Source organism: Salmo salar, chromosome 23 (genome assembly GCF_965601325.2).
Source record: "Salmo salar chromosome 23, fSalSal1, whole genome shotgun sequence".
Taxonomy (NCBI): Eukaryota; Metazoa; Chordata; class Actinopteri; order Salmoniformes; family Salmonidae; genus Salmo; species Salmo salar.
Genome location: NC_138313.1, coordinates 24620001 through 24644501, shown reverse-complemented (window position 1 = coordinate 24644501; position 24501 = coordinate 24620001). Strand labels below are relative to the sequence as shown.

At 42.6% G+C, this 24501-nt stretch overlaps 1 protein-coding gene across 5 annotated transcripts in view; it reads left to right on the top strand.

The window, feature by feature from the left end:
• The window catches only part of LOC106584283 (ras-specific guanine nucleotide-releasing factor RalGPS2), a 153201-nt gene that overhangs the window by 20179 nt on the left and 108521 nt on the right, over nucleotides 1-24501 (top strand). For 4 of the 5 annotated variants that reach the window (XM_014169354.3, XM_045706123.2, XM_045706127.2 and 1 more), the window contains exon 2: nucleotides 17342-17452. The gene's annotated coding sequence lies outside the window, so the exon portion shown is untranslated. Of the gene's footprint in view, nucleotides 1-17341; nucleotides 17464-24501 lie in introns of all 5 variants that reach the window. The other variant, XM_014169351.3, reaches the window with a different exon arrangement.

The window sequence follows — 24501 nt, the reverse complement described above, 5'->3', positions numbered from 1 at the left end:
GAGTCCCATAGGGCGGCGCACAATTGGCCCAGCGTTGTCCGGGCGTCATTGTAATTAAGAATTTGTTCTTAACTGCATTTGTTCTTAACTGTAAAACTTTTTTTTATTTTATTTACATAAGGTAGTATGTAGACCAGCTATTCAAACAGTTTGTTCGGAAATCTTGGATGAATCATTGCAACGCACAGTTCAGTCATGTGCTGTTTGAATCAACATTGTCTGAAGGCTTTCCCAAAAAACCTTCACAATTAAATGTTGACTGCAAAGTGGGCTAACCTGGCAGAATGATATGATTTGTATCAATCGCGGTGCGTTTATTTAGCTAACTCTGCCGTCACATGCAGCCTACTGTACAATACATAAACACTGCAAGCCAAACACAACGGACTCTTGCTAGGCACACCCTCTACTTTTTGGGGGGAGATTGTTCCTAGACCTCAAAAGTGGTCTCCTGATGTGGTTTAAAGGTATACTTTGGGATTTGATGAACTTGTGGATACCATTTCTATGTCTCTGTGTGCAATTTGAAGGAAGTTGCTAACTAGCGCAATTGCAAACTAGTGTTGGCTCGTGAAATTACGTCTAAATTCCTTTATACTGAACACAGAGATATATAAAAGTGCTATCCATGAGTTCACCTGACTCACAAAGTATCCCTTTGTTATGGACGTAGAACTTTCATTTTTATTTTAGTGGACCTAGAAAAATAAAAGCAGTTAAACAGAATTTACCAAAAGATGAAACTGTAGAGTGACTGTTCCAATCACTAACAAAAACCTTTTGTGCAATCTCCCAAAAAGTTATTTCCCCCCCCCCAAATGATCAATGTAAAAAATGTCAAAGTTCATTATTTGTCTATGGAGGGTAGGTCATTATAGGCTATTTTCTCCGCTCACAAATAAAAGATAACATTTTAAATGGTGTGAGCATCATCCGCTTTCTCAGGCCATTATTCTTTTATTTTGGGCCAGTAGCTTTGGCCCGATGTGCCACTGGCAAATTTTGCTGAATGTCAAGTCCTGCAAGGGCATAGTGATTTAAAAGATGGCCCAAAAAAAGTGTGTGTGTGTGTACACACACAGTGCCTTTGGAAAGTATTCAGACCCTTTGACTTTTTCCACATTTTGTTACGTTATTCTAAAATTGATTAAATACAAATATCCTCAGCAATCTACACACAATACCCCATAATGACAAAGTAAAGATTTGTTTTGTTAATTTTTGCAATGTTTTAAATAATAACCTTTTTAATTACCTAAGTATTCAGAACCTTTGCTATGAGACTCAATTGAGCTCAGGTGCATCCTGTTTCCATTGATCATCGTTGAGATGTTTCTACAACTTGATTGGAGTTCACCTGGGGTAATTTCAATTTTTGGAAAGACACACACACACACACACACACACACCTGTCTATATAAGGTCCTGCAGTTGACAGTGCATGTCAGAGCAAAAACCAAGCCATGGGGACGAAGGAATTGTCCGTGGAGCTCCAAAACAGGTTTGTGTGGAGGCACAGATCTGGGGAAGAGTACCAAAAAATGTCTGCAGCATTGAAGGTTCCAAAGAACATAGTGGCCTCCATCATTTTTAAATGGAAGAAGTTTGGAACCACCAAGACTCTTCCTGGAGCTGTCCGCCCGGCCAATCGGGGGAGAAGGGCCTTGGTCAGGGAGGTGACCCGATGGTCACTCTGATAGAGCTCCAGAGTCCTCTGTGGAGATGGGAGAACCTTCCAGAAGGACAACCATCTCTGCAGCACACCACCAATCAGTACTTTATGGTAGAGTGGCCAGATGGAAGCCACTCCTCAGTAAAAGGCACATGACCGCCCACTTGGAGTTTGCCAAAAGGAACCTAAAGAGTCTCAGACAATGAGAAAAATACTCCTCTGGTCTGATGAAACCAAGATTCTAACTCTTTGGCCTGAATGTCAAGCTTCTAGTGTCATACCTAAGAAGACTCAATGCTGTATTCGCTGCCAAAGGTGCTTCAACAAAGTGCTGAGCAAAGGGTCTGAAATACTTATGTAAATGTGATATTTCAGTTTTTTATTTTTAATAAATGTGTAAATACCTCTTGCTTTGACATTATGGGGTATTGTGTGTAGATAGACAAGTGGATTTTAAAATGTATTTTTTGCTCAAGGGCACATCAACAGATTATTTTCACCTTGTCGGAATGAGTATTTGAACCAGCGACCTTTCGGTTACTGGCCCATTGCTCTAACCGCCCTAGTCATCATTAGCCTGGTTCTGTATAGAATGGAGGAACATTATGGGACATGGTCATGTCAGTATCGCTGCGCAGCTGCTAAGATATTTTGTGACCAAATGATGCTGGTTCCATCAATTGAAAAAGTTCGTAGCACCAGTGGGAAAAGGTCGTCTAGAGCCTTGTACACATTGACACATCCAGGTTTAAAAAATACTTCGTAGTTGCTAAAGTTGTGGTGCATGTCATTATTGTAGAAGTGTTAAACATTTTTCTTATTTACAGTAAAAGGGACTCCAAAATGACACATTAATTTCCATTGGGCACAACATAATCTGAAACATCAGATTATGCATCCAAGTTTGTAGAGTCACATTACATACTAGGAATATGTGACAAAATACTAACCTTTCTGACTGCCGTAATACACACACAGCCTAAGTGAATTTGTTCAAATACCTTAGTCGCTCCATTTTAGGGAACCTCTATGTACAAAAAGTGCTGTAGTATCTAAACTGTTTACCTGATATGGATAAAAAATGTAAGCTGACCGTCTGCACTTTAACCTCCATAGTCATTGTGTAATCAAATCCATAGTGCTGGAGTACAGAGCCAAAACAAGTAAGTCTTTAAAAACAAGCCTATTTAAAAAGGTAATATTACTTAATCTAGCGTGATTAGTAGTGTAAAATGTTATCCTAAAGCCCTTCCGCATACATGCTTCGGTTCGGCTGACACCTAGTCAAACTCGGCGAACCGAACGAGTGTGCTCGCATACTCCCTTAAAAACTAGAAGGAAGTTGCAATCCTACTGTTCGTCCATCTTAAGACACCATAACCAGTATACACTTTCTCAAAATAGTCAGATCACTGACAGATTTCTTAGTTATTTTGACAGTTTTGCAGAGATCGTAGTTGCGCAATTTTACATTTAGCATTTCTCAAATGAAAAATGTGCATGAATTATGGCTCTCGTAGAATGACAACAAACTCTTCTTTGAAGAATCCCTACTGTTGACCAATCACTGGCGAAGGGGCGTAGACTTTGCTACCGACAGATGAAAAAACCCTTGCTGAAGAACAAAATAAACATCACAAAAAGTCATCATATGCACAAACTGTTCTAAATTGTTTGAGATGGGAGCATGCGGGATGCCTTTAGCCTTTTTATTGAATGTGTGGTGGGGAACATCTGTGGCTATTAGCTGCTCCACTACCTCCCAACAACCTGCAGGGGGATAGAACAGAAAATAAAATGGAGAAAGAGGGGCATGAAGTCACTGAGTGAGGATGGAGAGGCTCTGCTGAGTTTCAGAGGGGTGGGTTAGTGGAGGGTCTCACACACACACACACACACACACACACACCTCTATCGCTCTCCAGCTCATAAAGCAGTCCTAACCCAGCGCTTACCATAGACCCCTGCGGAGATGGGCCCAGCAGGATCAAAGCTCAACATGCCTCCACAGTACTGCCTGCTGAACAGCTTCAATCAACATGGAAAGCACAAAGGAGGTCACACAGATGTACTATAGCTGAACACTCCCCATCTTCATTTCCTTTGGCTTTTCCCTGTATGTGTGTGTGTGTGTGTGTGTGTGCCCTAGCTATGTTGGATGAGAGGAAATTATACAGCTTCCACAGGCTTTACTGTGCCTGTCAGTACCAGAGCCAAGGCATTGTTCTTGCCTGGCCTGCGAGTAGAGAGAGGATGAGATGGAGTGTGTTTGAGAGAAAGTGTGTATCAGAGAGAAAGCGCAAGGTGTGTGTTTTAGACAGGGGTGCCTTTGCTTTGTCAGGTTCCAGCATGTCAGCTCTCTAAAGTCTATTCCACCCAAAAGCCCCAGGGCCCGACTGGCACGTTCTCCTGGGAAAAGAACTGGGTGTTGAAGCTGGGCGATATGGACAAATCCATATCACTATAAATGTACTGAATTATAACGATCAAAAGAACGAAACATTTAGAACAATGTGCACAGGTTGGCCTACTATTGGATATTACAGGACCATTGACACTACTACTTTGAATGTTGTAACTATCAATTGTATTCTTAGCAATAGCCCGTATTAGCACTTATTTCATTTCAAACTTCACATTTCTTGTATAGGTTAATTGTCATGATTATCGATATCGGTAAAATGTGCTCAGAATATGTCAAATTTATATTATGATTAATCTTAACAGAACATGTAACTCCTGTAATAAAGCAGCCGATAAAATGTAATTTGCGGGAAAACACCAATCTCAACAGCACACCTGATGCGTGTTTTTCCAAATGTGACAGATGAAAATCTGTGAAATTTAGAGGGGAATACGACTAGTATTGTGCCTTTTTGGCTTCTGGCCAACAAAAGAAAGGAGATATGAAAGAAATGCTGGTTTCAATGGCATATGAGGAAGTCTTTATAAAATAATTTCCTCCATGTTTCTGGTTGGATTTTGCCTAGGCTTATTTGATGCAAGGTAAGACATGCCTCTTATGAAGTGAAACGTTCAGGTTTCAAATGATTTAAGCTCGTGTTTTCATAATGCCTACTGCCTCCAACTCGCATTGCAAAGTGGTGGGTGACTTGCTGATAGCCTGCCTACAGTTGCCTGTGCACTTGAATGGCGAATGGGTGGTGCGCTTCAATTGAGGAACAAAAATAGTAGCAATTTATTTTATTGTGGCCATCAACTGTTTTTAACATGCGATTGCATTTACAATTGTTGCGCAATGACTGGATTTATAAAAGCAGATGTTTTTCTCCAGCAGCAAACAACTGAGGAGCTGCAGGAGAAATCTAGCTCAAATTAGGCTCTGTATGCCGTGCGTGTGATTAGTTGTTGGATAAGATGCATGATAACTAACATACACACAGGGCCATTTTAAATTCCACAAGATTATGCTAAGTGAACTATAGACCGATAAGCATGATGGGGAAATGTGTTTCCATCAATGAATAAAGTGCATTATTTTGCAGTGGGATTGTTTTTCTCCCGGTCATTTTGTCGTCAAGTTTTCTTATTGGCTGTTAATTTTTGTTATCGGCCAAAAGCTGGCAATTGCCGGCTAACGGAAACTCTCGCTCGCTCGCCCGCTCTCTGTCTCTGTGTGTTAAAGGGAAGCTTGGAGGCTTATACCAGTTACTCATCATAAACACAGAGAGATTGCTGGGGGGAGGTAGAGACTGAGAAGGAGAGCAAGACGGAGTCGGCGAGAGGCTATTCTTGCTGTGGCAACAGCAAGCTACTGATCAATCATTAAAAGGATAGCTCTAGCTTCTGACATTTAACCCATTGTTCTACTTACCCAGAGTCCGTTGAACTCGTGTATATTAGCATTGCTACTGTACCTGTGGATTTCCAGTCATTGTGCTAATGCTAGTTAGCATTGGTTCGTGAAACGACATTCATACTGCTCACAAAGACATAAAAATGGTATGCAGAAGTTCTGACCTTGCGTAAGTAGAACAAGGGACAGAATCTCACAGTATCCCTTTAATCATTAGTGGGGGAAAATGCACAACAAACCCTAGATCAGTGGGGTCAACATTGGATTTGCTACATGGTGCTTGTTGACCAGGATAACCTTTGACCTCTTGGTGACCTCTAGTCCTCGGACCACTCCTGACTCCAGTCATGACACTTGGCTTGTGATGAGGCAAGATGCATTTAACATTGTGATGGGATGTGGGACAGGGTAATGTTGCTGTAATTAACCCACGTTTAGTTCTAGTTTCTCTTGACATGACAGTTGAGTGTCTCACTAATAGGAACATTGAACTTCGATGCTAAACGCTCCTTAATGTCCTGCGTTGCTGTAGTGTAGACAGCATAAACTCCATAGGACTCATAGAGTGAGATCTCAGGCAGTTTCCTATGAGCATGGTTCAAGTGACAGAGCTCTTCTGGCTATTGTTCCCCTGCCTTATTACTCCACACATTAACTGACTGACTGACCCACCATAACAATCTGCACTGCTGCTGCCTGTACAACACTTCCTCTCCTCCCTCCCTTTCTTCCTACTCGTCTGTCGCTGAGCTCCGGCCCTCCAGTCTTAAGTAAGAGAAGCTGGGACGAGACCAGGCTGGCTGCTCCCCTGTGGCCCACAAATAAGGCCAGAGGCATTCACACAGAACACTCTCCAGTCCCCCCACACGTGCACACTCCCCCACACAGCACACTCCCTCACACTCCCACACACAGCACACTCCCACACACACAGCCCACACGTGCCAGCCTGCAGCACCCTTTCACTTACCAGCTTGGCACAGGTTTTCCTCTCCATCTCCCTCTGTTTCCTGCTTCTCCTCTCTCCCTCTGTTCCTCCCTCTGCATCTACTTTCTTTGTATTTCCCCCTATAGCCTGTAGAAAGGATCTGTTTCTGGTCTAAGTGTTGGTCTAGCCTTAATGCTGGTTGTGTAGGATGCTGCTGTGTCTGTCTTACTGGGGGAATGTGCCAGGCGAGGAGAGTGGGTGGGGGCAGGCAGAACAGACTTTGTCCATAGTCTGAGGGATACAGGGAGGGAAGAGGGAGTGTGTGTGTGTGTGTGTGTGTGAGCACATGTGCTCCTAAGTGGGAAAAAATGTAGGAGCTCACAAAGAAATGTAGGAGCACAATGAAAAATATTTATAGTATTAAAGCGTCAATCCGCAGTAGAAACAATAACAAAGCCTCTCCCCGCCACTGTTTTGGTAAAAGGCTGAGGGATGGGGCTGGAGAATAGTACAGAGCTACTGACACAAAGCTATGGATGCAAGGACGAACCAGCCGTAATATCAAAATGTTAGTTTTATTAACCATGTTTTGAAGCTATATTGTGTTTATATTTTGATATCAGCGTATATATTTTGTCTTCTGGTGTGTGTGTGTGTGTGTGTGTGGGGGGGGGGCGAGTAAAATCACGCAAGGTCAGAGCTGCTGCCAAGATTGGGGACCAGCAGAATTTCACAAAAAGACTGGAGCCAGGCTAACAGCCAGCATGTGTGTGTGCCTCAGTGTCTGTGTGTCCTGTTGTGAACATACCTGTGTGTCATCTGAGTATTCTCAATGTGTTTGAGAGGGTCTGTGCTCTCTCTCTCCCATCATCACTAGGGACTGAAACTTTACCGGCCCTCAGATTTTTACCCAGCATTTGGCTGGTGGTAGCTTAATGCTAGGGCAGGGCGGTAAGCAGTATTTTAACCAGTATTGATGCGTGGAACGGTTTGGATTTTTACTTCTGCTTACACAACGTTATTTCAATGTTAGTTGTGTTAATTGTTATGTATGTTACAATTATGTAAATATATATATTACAATTATGTAAATATTACAATTATGTAAATCGTCAGTTCTTACCGTCCTTAAGAGACTGCTAACAGCTGAGAACTGCTTATTTTCTAGCAAGAGTTTCGCACATGTACTTTTTTTTTTGCCATGAATAGTGCTTGTGAGGCAGTACTGGCGCTGAAGGTGCTCACTGGGCCCAATTACTTTTTTGCCATGGATCTTGCCTGTGAGGCAGTGCTGGTGTCAAAAGCACTCTAGATATCGGCAGCAATGCCCCTTGTGGCGAAAGTAAGAAATGCAATTGAATCAATTGAAATACATGGTCATAGAGGAGAATAATTATTCTGATAAAGTAAAAGTGACTAACAAAAGAGGCATACAAAGACCAAAGGATAACACATGAGTTAAGGAAAGTTTTATGAAAATGTGAAAATATTTTTGATTTAACAGTATATCAAACTTTTTAAATCGGAGCAAAACCTCAATTTAACCTCAACTTGCTATGTAACCCATGGTTATAGATGAACACCGTCATTTAACATTAAAGTAACTGTCATAGAAAAAAGAAGCTGCATGAAGACGGGACGGCTGCGCATTCATGCAGTTGAGTCAGTTTTTTACGGTAACATGGAGTCTTAACAACTTGATGAAACTTTGTTACTCCTGGCTGAAACAAGAAACTAGCAAACAAATATTTGGCTGTCTAGGCAATGCCCCCCACAACGCAGCAGCACACATGGAAATAGAATGGGTTTGGAACCTCAAACCCTGACAATTTGACTTGTAAACTCATGGGTACACTTGCAATGGCTGCCTGGTATTGTGATGCAATAATTTCCATAATGTATAATGTTAACTTGAATTTTGTTAACTGATGTCGCTTATGCAATGGAATGTATTTTTTTGTAATGTCAGTTGAGTTGAATCAACGAATCACAGCACATATTGAATGGCACACTACCTGCTTTTACTCTAGGTTGAAGATTGACGACAATGGGACAAGCTATGCTAGTTAGCAATGGCGCTAGTCCCAGATTTGTGACAACGTAGTTTTTACCGGTATATTTTCGACTTATCTTTGCTCCTATGGGTACACTTGCAATGGCCAGTCCATCCATTACGCCATCATTTACTTGAATAAGGCCGGCCGTTCTATTCATTCTATTTCTATGGCAGCATATATAAACACATTTGGGCTCCCGAGTGGCGCAGCGGACTATCTCAGTGCAAGAGGCGTCGCTACAGTACCTGGTTCGAATCCAGGCTGTATCACATCCGGCCGTGATTGTGAGTCCCATAGGGCGGCCCAGCATCGTCCCGGGTTTGGCCGGGGTAGACCATTTGTGAATAAGAATTTGTTCTTAATTGACTTGCCTAGTTAAATGAAAATAAATACATAAACCTTTCATTCAGGAGCAAGGAAGAGGAGACAATGTGTGTATATATTGAACGGTTAGACTATTGTGGAGACCGTGTGGTCATTTGGCTGGACAATTATCGTCATCCAAAATTCCATGACCGACACAACCCTTAATTCAACTGCACACCAGCCAGAGACCGTTGTCTGGGTTAGCTGTGTTTCTGTAGTGCTCATGTGATTGCAGAGTTGGCAAAACAAATGGCCACTGGATTGATGCAAATAATCCTGATGTTCTGCCAGGTAGGCATAGGCTGCTTTGTAGTTAACATTACATTTGTATCTTCAGAAAGTTAAAGGAAAACACCACTGATGCATTTTGTTCATGTCTTATCTTGGGAAAAATGTATGCATTTTCTAATGAGTTCAATACTTTTAGTTGATTTCCTACTGTTCAATAATTGAATTCCATTTTAATGACTGGATTCCTTGATTCCATCAAAGTTATAGGGCCCTACACACATTGTCACACAGCGGGTTAGGGACACAAGCAAGGTGTGTTTGTGTCCCACTCAGCACAGGGGGATGAGGTGTGTGACTTGTTCTGCAGAACGGTGTCTGAGCACACGTTGTCCACAGTGAAACCCTCTTCACACAATCACTTAACAGCAAGATGGCGCAGACGGACACGGTCACCCTGTTTCTAGCTCCTAGACAACTTTTGCAGTATTTTTATTATTATTATTTTATTTCTTACATAATTTGCTCAGCACGTTTCTTGTATTATTACCCACAACCTGAAATTACTTTTGGATATTAGATCAGCGGTCACTCACCAGAAATTCGACTTCCCTGACCTGGATCCTTTGTTTGAACTTAGACAGATCTATTCCGGGGGCTGCGCTAAAACGCAGACGTTGGAAAAGAGGTCAGACTCAGGCAGCGTGCATACCATCCACCACTTCAGAGTATATTATTTTCTAAATTCAGTCCCTAGGCAATGAAGTAGACAAGCTCAGGTCGAGTATCTCCTTCAAGAGAGACGTCAGGGACTGTAACATACTCCCCTTTTACGGAATCATGGCCATCTCCGGTCATATTGTACCCGTCCATTCAGCCAGTGGGGACGAAACAACTGTGAAAAAGGCAGCAGAGTTTACGATTTACAACTTCTGGTGTGATTGTGGTAACGTACAGAAACTCAAGTCCTTTTATTCTCCCGATCTGGAATACCTCACCATCAAATGGCGACCGCATTACCTCCCGAGAGACTGTTCTTCCGTCATCGTCACTGCCGTGTACAGTGCATTCGGAAAGTATTCAGACCCCTTGACTTTTTCCACGTTAAATTGATGGCATCAATCTTAACACAATAACCAATAATGACAAAGCAGAGGTTTTTGCGAATGTATAAAAAAAATTCAACGGACATTTTACATAAGTATTCAGACGCTTTTACTCAGTACTTTGTTGAAGCACTTTTGACAGTGGTTGCAGCATTGAGTCTTGGTATGACGCTACAAGCTTGGCACACCTGTATTTGGGGAGTTTCTCCCATTCTTCTCTGCAGATCCTCTCAAGCTCTGACAGGTTGGATGGGGAGCGTTGCTGCACAGCTATTTTCTGGTCTCTCCAGAGAAGTTCGATCAGGTTCAGGTATTGTATTTATTATGGATCCCCATTAGCTGCTGCCAAAGCAGCTCTTCCTGGGGTCTTCTTGGGGTCCAGCTAAATTAAGGCAGTTTATACAATAAAAAAAACATTACAATACATTCACAGATCCACAACACACTGTGTGCCCTCAGGCCCCTACTCCACCACTACCACATATCTACAGTACTAAATCCATGTGTATGTATTGTGTCTGAGAGTCCTTTAGAAAAAATAACTTCTGAGGAGTGGCTTCCATCTGGCCACTCTACCATGAAGGCCTGATTTGGTGGTGTGCTGCAGAGATGGTTGTTCTTTTGTAAGGCAATCCCATCTCCACAGAGGAACTCTAGAGCCCTGTCAAAGTGACCATCGGTTTCTTGGTCCCCTCCCTGACCAAGGCCCTTCTCCTCCGATTGCTCAGTTTGGCTAGGTGGCCAGCTCTAGGAAGAGTCAATTCCTTATGTTAGCTTAGTGATGTTGAGAGCGAAAACCTGAAAATGGAGAAAGCTAAACTTAATCGGGCAAAAAAAATGTAACTGGTTTTATAGGGCCCTATGCGTATCGACCTGGTTGCAGTGACATGTTTTGTGTGTGTGTGACAAGCTCAGTGGCCCCTCTTAGTTTATTTATTTTTTTACTTTTAGCCCTTTTTTCGTGGTAACCAATTGGTAGTTAGTCTTGTCTCATCGCTGCAACTCCTGTAAGGACTCGGGAGAGGCGAAAGTCGAGAACCGTGCGTCCTCCGAAACACCGTACACCTGGCGACCATGTCAGCGTGCACTGTGTCCGGCCCGCCACGAGTCGTTAGTGTGCAATGGAACAAGGACATCCCTGCCGGCCAAACCCTCCCCTAACCCGGACAACGCTTGGCCAATTGTGCGCCGCCCCATGGGTCTCCCAGTCGCGGCCAGCCATGACGGAGCCTGGACTCGAACCCAGAATCTCTAGTGACACAGCTAGCACTGTGATGCAGTGCCTTAGACTACTGCACCACTCGGGAGGCCCCCCTCTTAGTTTTTGATCAATACTCTCTCTCTCTCTCTGAGAACATCTCTGACCTGCTTTGATTTAGGGGTTGTTCTTGTTTGTCTCTGACAAAATGAGTTCTAAGTTCACCTAGGCTACATGTTAACATCACTGTTGCGAACTGTTCAGAAATGGCTCTTAATGAAAACTGACAATGTCAAAAACTGGATGACTAATGTTGACGCTATTCACTCTGGCTTTAAGACTATAAAAGAGAGAGCGACGCTACAGTGTTTCTCTGCATCCCACACTTTGGGTCTTACCAAGATGCTGCAGTCTGCATCGTTTAGCAATGCATGAGGCTGGCTGGTGCTGTAGGATTTAGCATAGCGTGTGTGTGTGAAAAGCGACATATAAGGGTGTCAGACCCAGTCCTGCACTGCTGGGTGGCTAATGGCTAGAACATACACACATGACCTCACTGTCACGTGCCTGTTTTTTTTTTTTTACCTGGATGCAGCAGCTTTTGATCCTGACCCTGATCACACGGCCAAGCCTGTAGTCTCTAACAAGGGACAGCTAACTGTCACACCAACAACATACTAATCCTATTTGTCTGTGGAGACTTGTGGCTCTCATCACTGGGCCAGACCAACTGGTTCTCAATATAGATGTGGTGTTTGGAGATGAGATTATAGCACAGCTCACATGGGTCAGTGACTGTGGCCTGAATAAAGCTGTTTCTAGAGGAATGAGTCAGTCTGAAGGTGATGAATGCTCTGCTCTGTCCTCATATCAGTGTTTTTGCAGTCAGTCAGTGGCTGGGCTGTCTCTTAGTGTGTGGGTGTGGGGCATCCATTATCCTTACTCACAGCCAAGTGTATGCACACTCACTCACCAGGGTTTAGTTTAGCTGGTAATTGGCGGCATTTGGCAATATTTTTTAAAATGCTAATAAATATAATTTTTGCCCGCCTAATTGGGGCGGCAGGTAACCTAGCGGTTAGAGCGTTGGGACAATAACCGTAAAGGTTGCTAGATCGAATCCCCGAGCTGACATGGTAAAGATCTGTTGTTCTGCCCCTGAACAAGGAAGTTAACCCACTGTTCCTAGGCCGTCATTGTAAATAAGAACGTATTAACTGACTTGTTTAGTTAAATAAAGGTCAAATAAAAATTGACCGGGAGATGGAAAGTTCAGTCCATGTAAATACATTTGACCACCATGCTTATCGATCTATTGGTTCTTTTGCAAGACTTAGTGGAACTAAATTGTGGCTTGTGTATTTTCGTGTGTCTTATCACACACGGACAGCAAACAGACACCATTTCAATGAAAAATCCCTTGTCAGACAGCACTAGAGCCGCTGCTGCAGCTCCTCAGCTGATTGCTGCTGGTGTGAAACATCTGCTTTTATAAGCCCAGACATTGCGTAACAATTCTAAATGCAATCGCCTGTTAACCTTAGAGTTGATTACCGCTGGCCCACGGAAATCAAATTAGCATAATACAAAACCCCCATAGAAAACACTTCAGTTTAAACTAGAGCTGTTTTTTTTGCTTGGTGTGTCTCAATCAACCACATTCGCAGCCGTCATACCGCTCAGAACGCATCTCCTTTCTGAGCGGTATGACGGCTGCGTGGTCCCATGGTGTTTATACTTGCGTACTATTGTTTGTAAAGATGAACGTGGTACCTTCAGGCATTTGGAAATTGCTCCCAAGGATGGACCAGACTTGTGGATGTCTACAATTTGTTTTCCTGTAGTCTTGGCTGATTTTGTTTTGATTTTCCCATGATGTCAAGCAAAGAGGCACTGAGTTTGAAGGTAGGCCTATCAGAAGCTTCTAAAGCCATGACATCATTTTCTGGAATTTTCCAAGCTGTTTAAAGGCACAGTCAACTTAGTTTATATAAACTTCTGACCCACTGGAGTTGTGATACAGTGAAATAATCTCTCTAAACAATTGTTGGAAAAATGACATGTCATGCACAAAGTAGATGTCCTAACCGACTTGCCAAAACTATAGTTTGTTAACAAGAAATTTGTGTAGACTCCAACCTAAGTGTATGTATACTTCTGACTTCGTGTGTATCGTTCCACATCTACCTACACACGGTTAATGTTCTGGAAAAGACATGTATAGCTCAGCTATTAGACAATTCTTTAGTAAAGGTTGAGTTGTCTATTGTTCAGCTAACTGCCCATCCTGCTACGCTTGTGAAAAACTAATAATACTTTTCCCCCTTTCCACATGTTAAAGAGTCGAATTGATAGTGTTTTTAGCCACAATCTGGCCCCAAACACAATTAAAACATTTGAGCACAATCGAGAGCGTGCTGGACTTCGGGCTAGAATGTTGATGGTTCGAAACGTGCTCCCTGCTTGTTTCATGACATTATGTCGGTCTCAGAGCAAATAGCCTGGATTGTTACTCCCATCTCATTCCTCGCTCTCTTCCACGTGTCATTCAGCATGCTTGTGGGCGTACTGGCAGGATGTTCTGTTTTTTATTCTGTGTATATATGAGTTACAAATCAACCTTTTCTTAAATCATGTTTCTAGTCTATTGCATAGTTACAATGTGTAATCATTGATGTCCCAGGAGCAGGAGTGGTAAACACTGTTGAAGTGTATAATTGTAATAATACATGCAGGCACAGCATCATTCAAATAATGGAGTTTGATACACCTGGTATTGGATTTGACTGAATTAAATGTAACTTTATGACAAATGTTTGTCTCTACATTAACTAACATATTCCTCTCAATTGTACATTTTTTTGCTTGATTCGTTATGACGTTATAACTTCTTACATTTGCTTCCCCTGTGATGTTTTGTCAGCCATCTTTGCTGAAGAAAGTCACCAGGGACGGGTGGCTCCGTCAAACACCACGATATGATTGATTATATAAAAACCTTGGGACCCAAATGCATAATTAGTGCTCTAACTCCCCCTTGTGGTGGTCTGGAGCAATGAAGCCGTGATGCTGGGTACCTCTATGTCACGCTGCGTAAGCTCGCAACTTTTAGAGGAACCACTGTACAATGCGTTCAGAAAGTATTCATACACCCTTGACTCAGAGGGGCGGTGATCCTCAGAGCATTGAGCTGCTGTGTTGTTAATGTGGACTCACCTGTCTGTCTGTGGATCATCATATCAGGAGCTGGGTTTGTGATTGGGACCTGTTTGTGACGTGTATGCGATGTCCAGGTTCTCTCGCCATTCCCTGAGCAACGGTCTGTCTTTTGGTGAGGGGCTGGGGAGGTGTTTATTCCAACTAGGTATGGACTGTTAGGTCCTCAAGTCTATGGGATTGTTGTGGCTTTCGGTATGAGCACTTTTACAGCCATTACCACACCTTGTGTCATTTGGCCTGGGCAGTGAACTTATTGACATCTGCTCTGGGGTCAGGGTAGAAACCACAGATCTGTGTTCAGATTACCTAACCCCAGTTGTAACCTGACACAGCAGGAGGATGTTGGGCTAGTAACCGAAAGGTCGCTGATTTTAATACCCAAGCCGACAAGATGTGCCCTTGAGCAAGGCATTTAACCTTCATTTGCTCCAGGGGCGCCGTAATATTATGGCTGACCCTGTTTTTTTACATATCTGATCCTTAACCAGGATCTCTGTTGGACATGCAGGCAACAGTAGACTTCTGTGTGGGTGTGGAGAGCCTTCTGGTGGCTGCTGTTTGTCAGGTGCCTCAGGATGGAAAAATTAAGGTTGAGTTCAGTAGACTGCATGAAACTGATATGCCTACTACGTACTGAACACAGCCATTTAGAGAGAACTGTTTGAAACGTAGAAGGCACCACCTGAACTTGTCCATTTCAGTTTGAGTGATCATTCTTCTTTTCAGTTCCATTGGAAAATGTGTTCCCCTGTTTGTGCTTCCCTGAAGGTGATGAGGTGTGACACTTGTTTGTAACTGTTGTTCCACAAGCCTTAAACAAGAGAAACCACATTTAGCTTGAGGAGCACATTTAGCTTGAGCAGCTTTTTAACTGCCACACACGGGTAGTGTTTTAGCAGTGTTTCAGGCCTAGCCTCTCTGTGTCTGTGTGTGTGTGTGTGTGTGTGTGTGTGTGTGTGTGTGTGTGTGTGTGTGTGTGTGTGTGTGTGTGTGTGTGTGTGTGTGTGTGTGTGTGTGTGTGTGTGCTCTGTCTGTGTGCAATGGGAGTTGTCCTGTAGATATGTTTAGGTTACTCCAGCCAAACATTCTCTCCCCTGACTTACTGCATTCACTGAGCTCATCATTGGAACCAACTTTCACATCCTCTTGTGTTTTTAAATGAAATGTTGCACAAAAGATTGGATATGTTCTCTGCTACTTCTATTGTTTTTAAATGTTTTAATTGTTTAGATGGGACGAAACACTGTGCAGGCCTTTTTATTTACCTGTATAAGGCCTTCCACACTCACTCATGACATATTCAGAGATTTTCAACAATTGGCCTGAAGCAGGCTGTGCGTCACTGGTTTGTCAATTATTTAAAGAACACAATGTGTGTTTACTGATTGTGTTAAATCATTTTTTTTCTGACCCGAACAAAGGGTTTCCCACGGGGGGGTCCTGTGGGATTATTTAAGATGGGCTTTGGTTGGGTTTCAGATGATTTTTGGATGATGGCTTCAGGGGTGACGCTGGTTCTACCATTGGGGTGCCAGGACAGAGAAGAGCTTTGACTGGGCTGAGCGGGAGCTGCCCTGCTGTAAAGGCGGGAGGGCCACGAGTGTTATGTATGCTATTGATCCCACGGCTGACCAGAATCTTTCGGAGCTTGTCTGCTTTTATTGTACTGCAGAGGGCCTCTGTTGAACTGAAGTTAGTGCTTAATGCAGGTAAAACCAGGTACATGTTTTTTTCCAAGTCATGTAAAAATGTATCATGATTGCTGCATACATACTTCAGATGGTGCCATCATTGATCGTGTTCCCACGTATAAATATCTGGCCATTTCATTCAACATACATGTTGATGAGTTAAGAAAGGAAATTGGCAAATTTTATAGGAATAGGTCATACCTTACATTGGGGGCTCTCGAGTGGCGCAGCGGTCTAAGGCACTGCATCTCAGTGCTAGAGGTGTCACTACAGACCCTGGTTTGATTCCAGGCTGTATAACAACCGGCCGTGATTGGGAGTCCCATAGGGCGGGGCACAATTGGCCCAGCGTTGTTAGGGTTTGGCCCGGGGTAGGCCGTCATTTGTAAATAAGAATTTGTTCTTAACAGACTTGCCTAGATGGATAGATTGATAGATAGATTGATTGATTTAAAATGGCAGAAAATGAGTAATTCAGTTGACATTCATTCTGATTTTAGACTATAGCAATATCAATGAGTGCTGCTGCTACTGTATTGAAGGCCCTGGATGCTGAATATCATAGTGTATAGCGCTTCATTATGTTCGATAGGTTCAGCACTGTACTCTGTATGAGAAGGTATGCTGGCCTGATTTGAAGTCTCCCAAATCTATGCATTGCGTTCTTTTTGTCGATTTTAAAGCACTCTTGTGTAAACTACCACCGTACCTCACTTTTCTGGTAACCTACAGAAATGGAAGCTTCAGACATGATCTCAGGAATGGTTTACTCTTGAGGTCCCTTCGATCTCGACATATTTAGGCAAATCTACTTTTAGCTATTTTGCAACTTGCTTCTGGAATGTCTACAGAGTTCACTGAAATTGAATGAATTGGTGCCAACTCGCCTGGTTAAATAAAGTAAAATAAACAAATGCATAGTTATACGATTACATATATTATACATGTAGCATTGTCTATTTGTGTATGGTGAATTTGTCTATTTGTGTGTGGGTGTTCATGGATTTATTCTGTGCTCATCATTTGAATCTAACATGCGCTCTCTCCTCTCCCCTCAAGATTGCAGTGTGAGTCGGACACAGGCAGATAAACACACCCACTCTCTGAGCCGTAAAGAAGAGGCAGCCATACCTCAGCTCTCAAGCACAATGCCCATCTGACACACAACTAGTAAGTACAAGGTGTGTCTGTGTGTTGTAAACTACAGTAGAAGCTCTAATCAGGCTTAGCCCCAGGCAGAATCTGAGCCACGTTAACGTTGTGTTGCTGTGGCAGACAAACGACTGCTCTGTTCTACTCTGGTTGTACGGTAGCCACTTAGACAGGGGACATAATGACAGGCCAACACACAGTTGGAGACAGAGGGAGGAACTGGTGGCTAGACTGACATAAGGACAGCTGTACCAGTGGAATGTCTGTGTGGTAAGTCTGTGGAAGGCAGCCCTTTGTTACTGTACTTCGGCTTGGATGCACCCGCACACACACGAAGTCCAGCAAGCCACACAAAGGCCAGTGCTGTCTGTCTGGCACACAGGGTCTCTCTATGCTGTATGTCAGTGATCTGAACAGCTCCCTTATTCCTCATTAGCTTCACTGTCGTGTGCGTGTGTGTGGAGGATTTAATGAGAGAAGGGAAGGACACTAGGAATGTTATCAGACAGCTGGCCATTATTAAACATGTCACTATGACACATTTGTTTCAGTACTGTAAGTGGGTCGTTCCACCAATTCAGTGCCTTTCGAGAAGTGTTAGTTGGTTTAAAAAAAAGGAAGTTTGATTTTTAACATTCTGTCATAATGTTCAAAAACAAGTTTTTCCATCTCGAGGTTAAATAAAAAGTAACAGGGTTGACGATTTCATAAATCAGCCATAAATCCCCTTGTAACAGGCAGTGGCAATTGAATGCAAACTTCACAAAAAAAATGTTATGTCTAAAACAATTGAAATAAAATGGAGTCCTTCATGACAGTAAAAAAAAAAAGGAAAACAAACAAAACGATAGCAAATAATTAAAGAGTAAAAACTGCTTCTTTGAATCCCCTGTATGTTGTGAGTAGAAGATGGTAATGGGCTGGTGATGAGATATTATCACGAATCTCACAATTCTATATGTATTTCGATTCTGCAATAATTACATTTGTTGTTGTTGCAATTTCATGTTCCAAACATATGTCTTACTATATGTCTGCTGCAGAGAGATGAGACAGCATAAGACATTATTATTTTATTTTTTATCAGTCAGGGAAATAAAAGAGCTAAAAACATGTTGGCTCACTATTTATAAAGATTGAGAAAAAGGTATAGGATGAAAAATACCTGAGTTTTGGCACAGGTACGTCCCATTAACGCTACCTACCAGTCTAATATCGTCCAATAATATTATCGCAATATGCAACTATTGATTAAAATGTATTTTTTATAACCCCATCGCTAATATCTATTGGAAACAGGGTTGACGTGCTATGCTCAACCCGCTCAGTTTTTCACCACCTAAAGATTCTGGGTTTGAGTCCAGGCTCTGTCGCAGCCGGCTGCGACCAGAAGACCCATGGGGCGGCGCACAATTGGCCAAGCGTCGTCCGGGTTAGGGGAGGGTTTGGCCGGCAGGGATGTCATTGTTCCATTGCACACTAACGACTCCTGTGGCGGGCCGGACACAGTGCACGCTGACATGGTCGCCAGGTGTACGGTGTTTCAGAGGACGCACGGTTCTCGACTTTCGCCTCTCCCGAGTCCTTACAGGAGTTGCAGCGATGAGACAAGACTGTAACTACCAATTGGCCAAAAAGAGTAGAACCAGCTCACCTGCTTTTACACTGATTTGACTATTTGATGTTCAATTTTCCACCATAATTATACTGGAGTTCAGTTCATGTAACAGAGTTTATCTTAAAATGAGGGACAGATATATATTTTTTACCTTTATTTATTTCATGTGATTTAATTTATAAATAAATAATCTTCAGAAATGACTTTGTCAATGTAACAAAATAACGAGGGCTTTACAATGATGGTGAAACATGGAGACATTTTGGGATTAAGCGGGTTAAAATCTTCCTCGAAGTGACACAGGTTTGATGGAGGTACACGTCAAAATGCTGAATTTTAGCACTCACAAGCCGTTATTCATATTTAAAATAAGATTTATTAAATTAGAAATGTAGTCTATTAAAGGAGACTTCATTTAATATAACAGACTTTTAAAACACAATTTTAATGCACAATTTCTACTTAAAATATCAAAGGGACGCAAAATGCGCTATTTTCGTGGAACGACCCAGGTGTATGTATGCAGCCATACAATTATGGACTATAGGGAGACGGCTGTAGGTTGTTCATTGGCAGCATTAAACCTATAAGTGTGTAGTACAAGTTGTTCCAAGATAGATAGGGCTCATACTAACTTCTCCCAATCCACTCTACTTCAGATCTCTGGCTAATGCCTACCCTAAGCTCTTTCAGCTGTCTCATACCTACTTCAGGGACAGAATCTCTTCTCGCTCGCTCTCATGCGCTCTCATTCTCTCTTGACTTTTTCCACATTTTGTTACTTTACTGCCTTATTCAAAACAAAACTGCAACCTACACTATCCAAAATTGAAAAAGTATATATATATTTTTTTTTAAATTGTAGCAAATGTATAAACTATATATATATTTTTTTTTATATTTTAAAAAAACACATCTACTTAAGTATTCAGACCCTTTGCTATGAGACTCAAAATTCATCTCAGGTGCATCCTGTTTCCATTGATCATCCTTGATGTTTCTTCAACCAGGAGTCCACCTGTGGTGAATTCAATTGATTTGGAAAGGCACACACCTGTCTATATAAGGTCCCACAGTTGACAGTACATGTCAGAGCAAAAACCAAGCCGTGAGTTCGGAGGAATTGTCCGTAGAGCTCTGAGACATGTTTGTGTCGAACCACAGATCTGGGGAAGGAGACCACATTTTGTTTGCAGCATTGAAGGTTCCCAAGAGCACAGTGGCTTCCATCATTCTTAAATGGAAGAAGTTTGGAACCACCAAGACTCTCTTCATAGAGCTCTCTGCCCGGCCAAACTGAGCAATCTGGGCGAAGAACCTGATGGTCACTCTGACAGAGCTCCAGAGTTCCTCTGTGGAGATGGGAGAACCTTCCAGAAGGACAACCATCTCTGCAGCAATACACCAAATGGGCCTTTAAGATAGTGGACAGACAGAAGCCGCTCCTCAGTAAAAGGCACATGACAGCCCGCTTGGAGTTTGCCAAAAGGCATCTAAACTTTGACCATGAGAAACTGATGAAACCAAGATTGAACTATTTTGCCTGAATGCCAAGTGTCACGTCTTGAGGAAACCTGGCACCATCCCTACGGTGAAGCATGGTGGTGGCAGCGTCATGCTGTGGGAATGTTTTTCAGTGGCAGAGACTGGGAGACTAGTCTGGATAAAGGGAAACATGTACAGAGAGGTCCTTGATGAAAACCTGCTCCAGAGCACTCAGGACCTCAGACTGGGATGAAGGTTCACCTTCCAACAGGACAACAACCCTAAGCACACAGCCAAGACAACCCAGGAGTGGTTTCCGGATAAGTCTCTGAATGTCCTTGAGTGGCCCAGCCAGAGCCCGGACTTGAACCCGATCAAACATCTCTGGAGAGACCTGAAAATAGCTGTGCAGCCACACTCCCCATCCAACCTGATAGAGGATCTGCAGAGAGGAATGGGAGAAACTCCTCAAATACAGGTGTGCCAAGCTTGTAGTGTCATACCCAAGAAGACTCGAGGCTGTAATTCCTGCCAAAGGAGCTTCAAAGTACTGAGTAAAGGGTCTGTATGCTTATGTAAATGTGAGATTTCAGTTTTGAATTTTGTATAAAAACCCTTTTGAATTGAATAATTTTAGAATAAGTCACAATGTGGAAAAGGTCAAGGGGTCTGAATACTTTCAGAATGCGTGTGTGTATACACACAATTGCAGTCAAGTTTGGACATGCCAACTCACTCAAGGGGTTTCTTCATTTTTACTATTTTCTACATTGTAGAATAATAGTGAAGACATCAAAACTACGAAATAACACATGGAATCATGTAGTAACCAAAAAGTATTAAAATATATTTGAGATTTGTTACGCACGCCTCTAGTAAGAGGGAATGCAACACCCTGCTACAACTCAACTCTCCATGGTGTGAAAGAGGTATGGGACTGTAGGTGTGAGTAAGGATGACAAAAAGGCAGAGAATACCGTTTACAGGGAATTTATTCCTTCACACGGTAAGTTTGGGGAAAAGGGTCTGGACGGAACCAAAGCAAAGAAAGTAAATATCGAAGCCCCCTCTCCTACCTTACCTGCCTACCCACTACTTAACTAACTAGCACCACCTGGTGCACTAACCAAAATACGGGATGGTCCGCCCAGGTCTTTCCTAGTGTGCATAGACAATAAACTACTACGGGTAATGTATGCCCGCGGGCCTTTTGCCTAAGCACTCCCTAGGTGCCTTCCCCCCTGGGAACAAATGAAACAGAAATGTACAAACTACTTCATAACAAAACCTGAGAAAACACTAACCCAGGACATTAAAGAAAACTCTCTGAGCACCAAACATAACAATAAGCTTTCACAGCAACAACTAACTCAGTACATACCCAATTCTCTTTATGAGAAACAATATATATAACCCTCTGCCATCAACCCCCTCTCTCAGCAAATATCCCCCTCAGCAATCATTCCCTTTCTGAGCAATATAACGCTGGCTTATATAGCTTTAGGTGGGGTTGGTAATTGGAGACAGCTGCGTCCTGACGAGGGGGCGGGGTCAGCTCTCCAATCAGCAATGGGGCCGACCAATCAGCTGCTTGGAGAACTTCAGGAAGCCATTACCTGAAACACACTCACAAATACACAAACTACAACACAGAAACTGGGGAACGTAACAAGATTCATCAAAGTAGCCACCCTTTGCCTTGATGACAGCTTTGCACTCTTGGCATTCTCTCAACCAGCTTCACTTGGAAAGCTTATCCCACAGTCTTGAAGGAGTTCCCACATATGCTGAGCACTTGTTGGCTGTTTTTCCTTCACTCTGCAGTCCAACTCATCCCAAACCATCTCAATTGGGTTGAGGTCAGGTGATTTTGGTGGATAGGTCATCTGATGCAGCACTCCATCTCTCTCCTTGGTCAAATAGCCCTTACACAGCCTGGCGGTGTGTTTTGGGTCATTGTCCTGTTGAAAAACAAATGATAGTCTCACTAAGCGCAAACCAGATGGGATGGTGTATCGCTGCAGAATGTGGTGGTAGCCATGCTGATTAAGTGTGCCTTGAATTCTAAATAAATCACGGACAGTGCCACCAGCAAAGCACCATCACACCACCTCCATGCTTCATGTTGGGAACCACACATGCGAAAATCATTCGTTCACCTACTCTACGTCTCACACAGACACGACGGTTAGAACCAAAAATCTACAATTGTGACTCATCTGAGCAAAGGACAGATTTCCACCGCTCTAATGTCCATTGCTTGTGTTTCTTGGCCCAAGCAAGTCTCTTCTTATTGGTGTCCTTTAGTAGTGGTTTCTTTGCAGCATTTCGACCATGAAGGCCTGATTCACGCAGTCTCCTCTGAACAGTTGATTTTGATGTCTTATTTGAACTCTGAAGCATTTATTTGTGCTACAATTAGAGGCTGGTAACTCTAATGAACTTAACCTCTGCAGCAGATGAAACACTGGATCTTCCTTTCCTGTGGCTGTCCTCATGAGAGCCAGTTTCATCATAGAGCTTGATGGTTTTTGCGACTGCACTTGAAGAAACGTTCAAAGTTATTAAAATGTTCCGCATTGCCTGACCTTCATGTCTTAAAGTAATGATGGTCTCTTTGCAAATAGAGCTATCTTCTGTAGACCACCCCTACCTTGTCACAATATAACTGATAGGCTCAAATGCATTAAGAAGGAAAGAATTTCCACAAATGAACTTTTAACAAGGCACACCTGTTAATTGAAATGCATTCAAAGTGACTACCTCACTAAGCTGGTTGAGAGAATGCCAAGAGTGTGCAAAGCTGTCAAAGCAAACAGTTACATTTTAAGAATGTGAAATATAAAATATATTTTCATTTGTTTAGCTTTTTTTTGGGGGGGGGGGGTTACTACATGATTCCATGTGTTAGTTCATATTTGATGTGTTCACTATTATTCTACAATGTAGAAAATAAAAATGGAATGAGTAGGTGTGCCAACTTTTGACTGGTACTGTATATACAGTGCTGCTTGAAAGTATGTGAACCTTACAGGACTGGTCCTTTTTCTGATTTAAAATCAACATTCAAAATCCTTATCTAAATTCGTAATAAAGACATTCCAAGTAAATGACAAACAAAAATAATATATTTTCATTGTTTATTTAACGAAAGTGGTTTAACGCACCCAGATTTGATATGTGCAGAATGATTTGAACCCCTTAAGTCAATCACTTGTGGCACTTCCATTAGCAGCGATAACTTGGAGTAAACGTCTCCTATAGCCAGTAATCAGTCTCTGACATGTGTTTTGAGGGATTTTTGCCCACTCCTCCTTACAGAACTCAGCCAATTGAGTGAAGTTTGAGGAGTGTCTGGTATGAACTGCCCACTTCAGGTCCTGCCACAGCATCTTTTTTGGATTTAGGCCAGGACTTTGACTTGGCCAATCCAAAACCCAAATCTTCTTTCTCTTGAGCCATTCTTTGGTAGATTTGCTTAATTTCTTTGGGTCATTGTCTTGTTGGAAGACCCGATTTTGGCCCAGCTGTAGCTCCTTGACTGATGGCCTGATGTTCTGTTCAGGAATCTCCTGGTACACCTCAGAATTCAGTGTTCCCTTAATGATGTGGAGTCGTCCAAGTCCAGTGTGGGAAAAGCAGCCCCAGATCTTGAAATTCCCACCACCATGCTTAGCTATTGGGATCAGGTTCTTTTGGTGGTATTTTTGACTCATCGGTCCAGAGAATGGACTTCCAGAAACCTTCAGGTTTGTCCAGGTGGTCTCTGGCAAAGTTAAGACGGGCAGTTTGGTTATTTTTTGACAGCAGAGGTTTCTTCCTAGCAAACCTCCCATAAATGGCATTTTGGTTCAGTTTTCTTATTGTTGAAGCATGCGCAGTTACCTGAGATTCAGCAAGGTAGGTCTGCAAATCTCTAGATGTTATCTATGGGTTGGCTTTTACCTGATTTTATTATTGTTCT